This window comes from Dendrobates tinctorius, unplaced genomic scaffold (genome assembly GCF_039654945.1).
Source record: "Dendrobates tinctorius isolate UK_male_01 unplaced genomic scaffold, ASM3965494v1 ptg000047l, whole genome shotgun sequence".
NCBI lineage: Eukaryota > Metazoa > Chordata > Amphibia > Anura > Dendrobatidae > Dendrobates > Dendrobates tinctorius.
The window spans coordinates 12255089-12266417 of NW_027361715.1; positions in this window are offsets into that span (position 1 = coordinate 12255089).

Sequence of the window (11329 nt, forward strand, 5' to 3'; positions counted from 1 at the left end):
CACACTATTGGCACATCCGCCCTTACCTAATATGAGCACTGCGGCTCCTTTATGACGCACACTATTGGCACACCCGCCCTTACCTAATATGAGCACTGTGGCTCCTTTATGACGCACACTATTGGCACACCCGCCCTTACCTAATATGAGCACTGTGGCTCTTTATGACGCACACTATTGGCACATCCGCCCTTACCTAATATGAGCTCTGTGGCTTCTTTATGACGCACACTATTGGCACACCCGCCGTTACCTAATATGAGCACTGTGGCTCCTTTATTATGCACACTATTGGTACATCCGCCCTTACCTAATATGAGCACTGTGGCTCTTTATGACGCACACTATTGGCACACCCACCCTTACATAATATGAGCACTGCGGCTCCTTTGTGACACACACTTTTGGCATACCCACCCTCACCCAATATGAGCGCTGTGGCTCCTTTATGACGCACACTATTGGCACACTCGCCCTAACCTAATATGAGCACCGCGGCTCCTTTATGACGCACACTATTGGCACACCCGCCCTACCTAATATGAGCACTGCGGCTCCTTTATGACGCACACTATTGGCACACTCGCCCTAACCTAATATGAGCACTGCGGCTCCTTTATGACGCACACTATTGGCAAACTCGCCCTTACCTAATATGCGCACTGCGGCTCCTTTATGACGCACACTATTGGCACACCCGCCCTTACGTAATATGAGCTCTGTGGCTCCTTTATGATGCACACTATTGGTATACCCGCCCTTACCTAATGAGCACTGTGGCTCCTTTATGACACACACTATTGGCATACCCGCCCTTACCTAATATGAGCACTGTGGCTCCTTTATGATGCACACTATTGGCACACCCGCCCTTACCTAATATGCGCACTGCGGCTCCTTTATGACGCACACTATTGGCACACCCGCCCTTACGTAATATGAGCTCTGTGGCTCCTTTATGATGCACACTATTGGTATACCCGCCCTTACCTAATGAGCACTGTGGCTCCTTTATGACACACACTATTGGCATACCCGCCCTTACCTAATATGAGCACTGTGGCTCCTTTATGATGCACACTATTGGCACACCCGCCCTTACCTAATATGAGCCCTGTGGCTCCTTTATGACGCACACTATTGGCATACCCGCCCTTACCTAATGAGTACTGTGGCTCCTTTATGACGCACACTATTGGCACACCCGCCCTTACCTAATATGAGCTCTGTGGCTCCTTTATGACGCACACTATTGGCATACCCGCCCTTACCTAATGAGTACTGTGGCTCCTTTATGACGCACACTATTGGCACACCCGCCCTTACCTAATATGAGCTCTGTGGCTCCTTTATGACGCACACTATTGGCATACCCGCCCTTACATAATATGAGCACTGCGGCTCCTTTATGACGCACACTATTGGCACACCCGCCCTTACCTAATATGAGCTCTGCGGCTCCTTTATGATGCACACTATTGGCATACCCGCCCTTACCTAATATGAGCTCTGCGGCTCCTTTATGATGCACACTATTGGCATACCCGCCCTTACATAATATGAGCACTGCAGCTCCTTTATGACGCACACTATTGGCACACCAGCCCTTACCTAATGAGCACTGCGGCTCCTTTATGACGCACACTATTGGCATACCCACCCTTACCTAATGAGCACTTCGGCTCCTTTATGACGCACACTATTGGCACACCCGCCCTTACATGATATGAGCTCTGCGGCTCCTTTATGATGCACACTATTGGCATACCCGCCCTTACCTAATATGAGCTCTGCGGCTCCTTTATGATGCACACTATTGGCATACCCGCCCTTACATAATATGAGCACTGCAGCTCCTTTATGACGCACACTATTGGCACACCCGCCCTTACCTAATATGAGCTCTGCGGCTCCTTTATGATGCACACTATTGGCATACCCGCCCTTACCTAATGAGCACTGTGGCTCCTTTATGATGCACACTATTGGCATACCCGTTCTTACCTAATGAGCACTGCGGCTCCTTTATGACCCACTATATTGGCACACCAGCCCTTACCTAATGAGCACTGCGGCTCCTTTATGACGCACACTATTGGCACACCCGCCCTTACATGATATGAGCCCTGTGGCTCCTTTATGACGCACACTATTGGCATACCCGCCCTTACCTAATATGAGCACTGTGGCTCCTTTATGATGCACACTATTGGCAAACCCGCCCTTACCTAATATGAGCACTGCGGCTCCTTTATGACGCACACTATTGGCACACCCGCCCTTACCTAATATGAGCACTGTGGCTCCTTTATGACGCACACTATTGGCACACCCGCCCTTACCTAATATGAGCTCTATGGCTCCTTTATGACGCACACTATTGGCACACCCGCCCTTACCTAATATGAGCACTGCGGCTCCTTTATGACGCATACTATTGGCATACCCGCCCTTACCTAATATGAGCCCTGTGGCTCCTTTATGACGCACACTATTGGCGCACCCGCCCTTACCTAATATGAGCTCTATGGCTCCTTTATGACGCACACTATTGGCACACCCGCCCTTACCTAATATGAGCACTGCAGCTCCTTTATGACGCACACTATTGGCACACCCGCCCTTACCTAATATGAGCACTGTGGCTCCTTTATGACGCACACTATTGGCACACCCGCCCTTACCTAATATGAGCCCTGTGACTCCTTTATGACGCACACTATTGGCATACCCGCCCTTACCTAATATGAGCCCTGTGGCACCTTTATGACGCACACTATTGGCACACCCGCCCTTACCTAATATGAGCCCTGTGGCTCCTTTATGATGCACACTATTAGCACACCCGCCCTTACCTAATATGAGCACTGTGGCTCCTTTATGACGCACACTATTGGCATACCCGCCCTTACCTAATATGAGCCCTGTGACTCCTTTATGACGCACACTATTGGCATACCCGCCCTTACCTAATATGAGCCCTGTGGCTCCTTTATGACGCACACTATTGGCACACCCGCCCCTTACCTAATATGAGCTCTGTTGCTCCTTTATGATGCACACTATTGGCATACCCGCCCTTACCTAATGAGCACTGTGGCTCCTTTATGACACACACTATTGGCATACCCGCCCTTACCTAATATGAGCACTGTGGCTCCTTTATGATGCACACTATTGGCACACCCGCCCTTACCTAATATGAGCCCTGTGGCTCCTTTATGACGCACACTATTGGTATACCCGCCCTTACCTAATGAGTACTGTGGCTCCTTTATGACGCACACTATTGGCACGCCCGCCCTTACCTAGTATGAGGTCTGCGGTTCCTTTATGATGCACACTATTGGCATACCCGCCCTTACCTAATATGAGCACTGCGGCTCCTTTATGACGCACACTATTGGCACACCCGCCCTTACCTAATATGAGCCCTGTGGCTCCTTTATGACGCACACTATTGGCATACCCGTTCTTACCTAATGAGCACTGCGGCTCCTTTATGACCCACTATATTGGCACACCAGCCTTTACCTAATGAGCACTGCGGCTCCTTTATGACGCACACTATTGGCACACCCGCCCTTACATGATATGAGCCCTGTGGCTCCTTTATGACGCACACTATTGGCATACCCGCCCTTACCTAATATGAGCACTGTGGCTCCTTTATGATGCACACTATTGGCACACCCGCCCTTACCTAATATGAGCACTGCGGCTCCTTTATGACGCACACTATTGGCACACCCGCCCTTACCTAATATGAGCACTGTGGCTCCTTTATGACGCACACTATTGGCACACCCGCCCTTACCTAATATGAGCTCTATGGCTCCTTTATGACGCACACTATTGGCACACCCGCCCTTACCTAATATGAGCACTGCGGCTCCTTTATGACGCATACTATTGGCATACCCGCCCTTACCTAATATGAGCCCTGTGGCTCCTTTATGACGCACACTATTGGCGCACCTGCCCTTACCTAATATGAGCTCTATGGCTCCTTTATGACGCACACTATTGGCACACCCGCCCTTACCTAATATGAGCACTGCAGCTCCTTTATGACGCACACTATTGGCACACCCGCCCTTACCTAATATGAGCACTGTGGCTCCTTTATGACGCACACTATTGGCACACCCGCCCTTACCTAATATGAGCCCTGTGACTCCTTTATGACGCACACTATTGGCATACCCGCCCTTACCTAATATGAGCCCTGTGGCACCTTTATGACGCACACTATTGGCACACCCGCCCTTACCTAATATGAGCCCTGTGACTCCTTTATGACGCACACTATTGGCATACCCGCCCTTACCTAATATGAGCCCTGTGGCTCCTTTATGACGCACACTATTGGCACACCCGCCCTTACCTAATATGAGCTCTGTTGCTCCTTTATGATGCACACTATTGGCATACCCGCCCTTACCTAATGAGCACTGTGGCTCCTTTATGACACACACTATTGGCATACCCGCCCTTACCTAATATGAGCACTGTGGCTCCTTTATGATGCACACTATTGGCACACCCGCCCTTACCTAATATGAGCCCTGTGGCTCCTTTATGACGCACACTATTGGTATACCCGCCCTTACCTAATGAGTACTGTGGCTCCTTTATGACGCACACTATTGGCACACCCGCCCTTACCTAGTATGAGGTCTGCGGTTCCTTTATGATGCACACTATTGGCATACCCGCCCTTACCTAATATGAGCACTGCGGCTCCTTTATGACGCACACTATTGGCACACCCGCCCTTACCTAATATGAGCCCTGTGGCTCCTTTATGACGCACACTATTGGCATACCCGTTCTTACCTAATGAGCACTGCGGCTCCTTTATGACCCACTATATTGGCACACCAGCCCTTACCTAATGAGCACTGCGGCTCCTTTATGACGCACACTATTGGCACACCCGCCCTTACATGATATGAGCCCTGTGGCTCCTTTATGACGCACACTATTGGCATACCCGCCCTTACCTAATATGAGCACTGTGGCTCCTTTATGATGCACACTATTGGCACACCCGCCCTTACCTAATATGAGCACTGCGGCTCCTTTATGACGCACACTATTGGCACACCCGCCCTTACCTAATATGAGCACTGTAGCTCCTTTATGACGCACACTATTGGCACACCCGCCCTTACCTAATATGAGCTCTATGGCTCCTTTATGACGCACACTATTGGCACACCCGCCCTTACCTAATATGAGCACTGCGGCTCCTTTATGACGCATACTATTGGCATACCCGCCCTTACCTAATATGAGCCCTGTGGCTCCTTTATGACGCACACTATTGGCGCACCCGCCCTTACCTAATATGAGCTCTATGGCTCCTTTATGACGCACACTATTGGCACACCCGCCCTTACCTAATATGAGCACTGCAGCTCCTTTATGACGCACACTATTGGCACACCCGTCCTTACCTAATATGAGCACTGTGGCTCCTTTATGACGCACACTATTGGCACACCCGCCCTTACCTAATATGAGCCCTGTGACTCCTTTATGATGCACACTATTGGCACACCCGCCCTTACCTAATATGAGCCCTGTGGCACCTTTATGACGCACACTATTGGCACACCCACCCTTACCTAATATGTGCCCTGTGGCTCCTTTATGACGCACACTATTGGCATACCCGCCCTTACCTAATATGAGCTCTGTGGCTCCTTTATGACGCACACTATTGGCACACCCGCCCTTACCTAATATGAGCTCTGTGGCTCCTTTATGACGCACACTGTTGGCACACCCGCCCTTACCTAATATGAGCACTGCGGCTCCTTTATGACGCACACTATTAGCACACTCGCCCTTACCTAATATGAGCACTGTGGCTCTTTATGCCGCACACTATTGGCATACCCGCCCTTACCTAATATGAGCCCTGTGACTCCTTTATGACGCACACTATTGGCATACCCGCCCTTACCTAATATGAGCCCTGTGACTCCTTTATGACGCACACTATTGGCACACCCGCCCTTTCCTAATATGAGCACTGTGGCTCCTTTATGACGCACACTATTGGCACACCCGCCCTTACCTAATATGAGTTCTATGGCCCCTTTATGACGCACACTATTGGCACACCCGCCCTTACCTAATATGAGCTCTATGGCCCCTTAATGACGCACACTATTGGCACACCCGCCCTTACCTAATATGAGCACTGTGGCTCCTTTATGACGCACACTATTGGCATACCCGCCCTTACCTAATATGAGCCCTGTGACTCCTTTATGACACACACTATTGGCATACCCGCCCTTACCTAATATGAGCCCTGTGGCACCTTTATGACGCACACTATTGGCACACCCGCCCTTACCTAATATGAGCACTGCGGCTCCTTTGTGACGCACACTATTGGCACACCCGCCCTTACCTAATATTAGCACTGTGGCTCCTTTATGATGCACACTATTGGCACACCCGCCCTTACCTAATATGAGCACTGTGGCTCCTTTATGATGCACACTATTGGCACACCCGCCCTTACCTAATATGAATACTGATGGAGCGCATGCTGCCCGTGTGCCTTACGTCCAGATTACATCCTCGTGTTGGAGGCAAGTGTCTGATACTAATAACACCTGGTGCTTAATTCTTACATGCACAACGTGGATCTTTGATCCTGTTGGCCTATGGTCATTATGCGTTCCTCCTCCCATCCCATACTTCAACTCAGCCATTCCATCGCTCAACCCCTTGAGCAAGCTGACTGCGAAACACACTTTGACGTTTCTTCAATATACATTCAAGATTTATGTATTGATGCTTTTGCCCTCAACTTCGACATTCAAATATACATACAATATACACTCACTGGCCACTTTATTAGGTACACCTGTCCAACTGTGTGTTAAGACTTAATTTCTAATCAGCCAATCACATGGCGGCAACTCAGTGCATTTAGGCATGTAGACATGGTCAAGACAATCTCCTGCAGTTCAAACCGAGCATCAGTATGGGGAAGAAAGGTGATTTGAGTGCCTTTGAACGTGGCATGATTGTTGGTGCCAGAAGGGCTGGTCTGAGTATTTCAGAAACTGCTGATCTACTGGGATTTTCACGCACAACCATCTCTAGGGTTTACAGAGAATGGTCCGAAAAAGAAAAAAAATCCAGTGAGCGGCAGTTCTGTGGCCGGAAATGCCTTGTTGATGCCAGAGGTCAGAGGAGAATGGGCAGACTGGTTCGAGCTGATAGAAAGGCAACAGTGACTCAAATTGCCACCCGTTACAGCCAAGGTAGGCAGAAGAGCATCTCTGAACGCACAGTGCGTCGAACTTTGAGGCAGATGGGCTACAGCAGCAGAAGACCACACCGGGTACCACTCCTCTCAGCTAAGAACAGGAAACTGAGGCTACAATTTGCACAAGCTCATCGAAATTGGACAGTAGAAGATTGGAAAAACGTTGCCTGGTCTGATGAGTCTCGATTTCTGCTGCGACATTCGGATGGTAGGGTCAGAATTTGGCGTAAACAACATGAAAGCATGGATCCATCCTGCCTTGTATCAACGGTTCAGGCTGGTGGTGGTGGTGTCATGGTGTGGGGAATTTTTTCTTGGCACTCTTTGGGCCCCTTGGTACCAATTGAGCATCGTTGCAACGCCACAGCCTACCTGAGTATTGTTGCTGACCATGTCCATCCCTTTATGACCACAATGTACCCAACATCTGATGGCTACTTTCAGCAGGATAATGCGCCATGTCATAAAGCTCGAATCATCTCAGATTGGTTTCTTGAACATGACAATGAGTTCACTGTACTCAAATGGCCTCCTCAGTCACCAGATCTCAATCCAATAGAGCATCTTTGGGATGTGGTGGAACGGGAGATTCGCATCAGGGATGTGCAGCCGACAAATCTGCACCAACTGTGTGATGCCATCATGTCAATATGGTCCAAAATCTCTGAGGAATGCTTCCAGCACCTTGTTGAATCTCTGCCACGAAGAATTGAGGCAGTTCTGAAGGCAAAAGGGGGTCCAACCCGTTACTAGCATGGTGTACCTAATAAAGTGGCCAGTGAGTGTATATATATATGCCCTAAGCAGCTTCCGGTTGTAACAACTTCCGTCCAATTGTAACCGGTGACGTCACCGCACACCTCTTTCCATGTTAACCCTCAACACACCACTCCTCTCACCTTTCACCATCTCCACTCAGGTCCACTCACTCTTTCACTCCACATACGACCCTTTCTCTCACTCCGTCTCTCATACTCACGCCGTCATCGCCGCTGATCCACGATCCCCGACATCTTCTTCCGCCGGCGCCATCCTGGATCCAGACGTCCTCCACGCCGGCGACATGTTCTTGCGGCGATGCCATTTTGGATCGGCGAAATCCCGCGATACTCAAGATGGCGTCGCCGCAAGAACATGTCGCCGGCGTGGAGGACGTCGGGATCCAAAATGGCGTCGGCGAAATCTCGCGAGATTTCGCCGACGCCATTTTGGATCCCGACGGCATCCACGCCGGCGACATGTTCCTGCGGCGACGTTATTTTGGATCAGCAAAATCCCGCGATACTCAAGATGGCGTCGCCGCAAGAACATGTCGCCGGCGAGGACGACGTCGGGATCCAAAATGGCGTCGGCGAAAACTCGCGAGTATGAGAGACGGAGTGAGACAAGTGAGAGAAGGGGTCGTATGTGGAGTGAAAGAGTGAGTGGAGATGGTGAAAGGTGAGAGTGTGTGTGTTGAGGGTTAACATGGCAAGAGGTGTGATACTATCGCATCCTCCCGATGCGATAGCATCGGGCCATAATCTAGTATATATATATATTTATGATAGTATTGCCTCCTGCTGCTCTATACCGAACCACTGCATTTTTTTAATTCAATTTTACATTTTTACAGAGACCGCCATTCTTTTTTTGTTTTTAATAACAGCAGTGTGAGGGCTTGACTTTTAGCGGGATGAGTTGATGCTTACAGGGATTTTTGCTTACATAAAAGTTTTTTTTTTGCACTTTTTGTATGTTAGTAGGATGAAAAAACATCTTTTACAATTTTTTTATGGTGTTCACCCACAAGTTAAAGAATGTACCATAACCATTTTATCGTTCAGGTTGTTCTTGATGCTGGAATACCAAGTATATGTCCTTTTTTTTTTCATAAAAATGTCCACTATAATGACAAAAAAAGTCCCTAATTTTTTTCTATCCTTTATTTTTTTTACAAAATTTACTGAGACTTTTTTTTTTACATTTTTTACTTCGACCTACTACTGGACTGAAACGTTAAAGTGAGTGCTTTCTTTTCTAATACACTACAATACCATACTGCAGGGTATTAGACTGTCAGTTTTACACTGACTCACATGGCTAGTTAGACCCTGCTTTTGGCCAATGTAGCTGTTAGATCCAAAGGCCATAACAACTATTGGTACCCTGCCCTGCAGTGAGGTTGCAGGTGAGCAAGGGATGAAGAGGGAGGCATCCCTGCCATTGCGTCTGTCACCTGCAGTTAATGCCACCAACTCGGCTCCGGAGGCAGAACCAACACTGCACCATATACATGTATGATGCTCTGCGGGAACTTATTGCTCACTGCACCACATATAAAGTGGTTATTGGGGAGGGGTTAAAGGGTATTCCCATTTTGTAAATTTATGATCTATCCACAAGATATGCTGTAAATGTATGGTAGGTCCTACACTAGTAGGGCTCTCTACAGGTGCAGCAGTCAGACTGTGGAATGCCTGACCACAAGTGATAGCAATGGCGGACACTATAACAGCTTTAAAAAATGGCTGGATGATTTCCTGGATACACATAACATTGCGGGTTATACTTAAAATTAGTGACAAAATGTACAATTTGTGGAGAAAGGTTGAACTTGACGGACCAAGGTTTTTATTCAACCTACGTAACTATGTAACTACCAATGGGACCAAAAACTTTCTCAAGAATGGGCCCAAGCTCCACTGTCTTTAGAGAAATGATTGGACATCTCATTCATTTGCATGGGAATTATAACCACCTCATCCCTCAAAGCAGCATGTGAAAAAACAAGGCGTCTATAGACATACAGAGGGCACGGAAAGTATTCAGACCCCTTTAAATTTCTCATTAGTGTACATTCTGCACCCCATCTTGACTGAAAAAAACAAATGTAGAAATTTTTGCAAATTTATTAAAAAAGAAAAACTGAAATATCACAAGATCAGAAGTATTCAGATCCTTTGCTCAGTATTGAGTAGAAGCACCTTTTGAGCTACTACAGCCATGCGTCTTCTTGGGAATGATGCAACAAGTTGGTCACACCTGGATTTGGGGATCCTCTGCCATTCTTCCTTGCAGATCCTCTCCAGTTCTGTCAGGTTGGTGTTACGGGCTGGCGGAACGCACCAAATAATAAAGATGGTATTTAGGTGCGTTCGCAGCCCGGGGTCCACCGTGCAGAGGTGTTAACTGCTGCTCTGTAATGACGGACGTGATATGGCGGTATAATAGTAGAACACACTGTATTAACCTCACCCAATGTGTACAGAGGCGGACAAATAATAAATGCCATAGCCTGTTATTGCTCACAGAGCTCGGCAGTGTGAGCGCTAGCGTATGGTCACAGAACTCAGCCCTTAGACCGCAGGACTGAAGTCCCTCTAGACCGCTAGTGCTCAGCGCCGCGACTGAGATGCCAGCAAGGGTTAAATAAATAACTCGTGCAAGTGTGCACAGTGCCGCTCAAGTGGACGTCACTAATCGCCCTGGGTTGGGCCAGATAAGCGCACAGGTTGCGCAAGGCGTTGCACCAGCGTGGCTGTCACTTGCCGCGGTTCGATAGTGCCCTGCAGTGGGCGACACCATCGGACGCTAGTGTGCAGACGGCTGGTATGCACTGTGGCATATAGACTAGCCACTGGCAAGCACTGACTCGGACTCTAAACCCTACCAATATACGTGTCAAAGGGAAGGGGTTTCATAATGAGTCAGTCACCAGATACATGCATCAATCATCATACACTCCATAACTATTTGAGTCTATACTAGCGCATGGCCGAGCGGCCAAGCGACCCTTTTATAACAGCGTCCTTCCGGGACCTGCCTGACCTTTCTGATGGTCCAATCCGAGCTGGAGAAGGAACTGAGCATGTGACCTCCGATCTCCAATGAGAGGTCGTCCCACGGGCATGCTCAGTGGACCGAAAGGAGGACTTAGTCCCTGGAGTAGCTTGCTGCTGGCCAACATGCGTTGATATAGCTGTACCAGAGGTGGCAGCAGCAACCTACAGAGCTGGTCCGAGCAGAGCGCCTGGATCGACGAGTCCG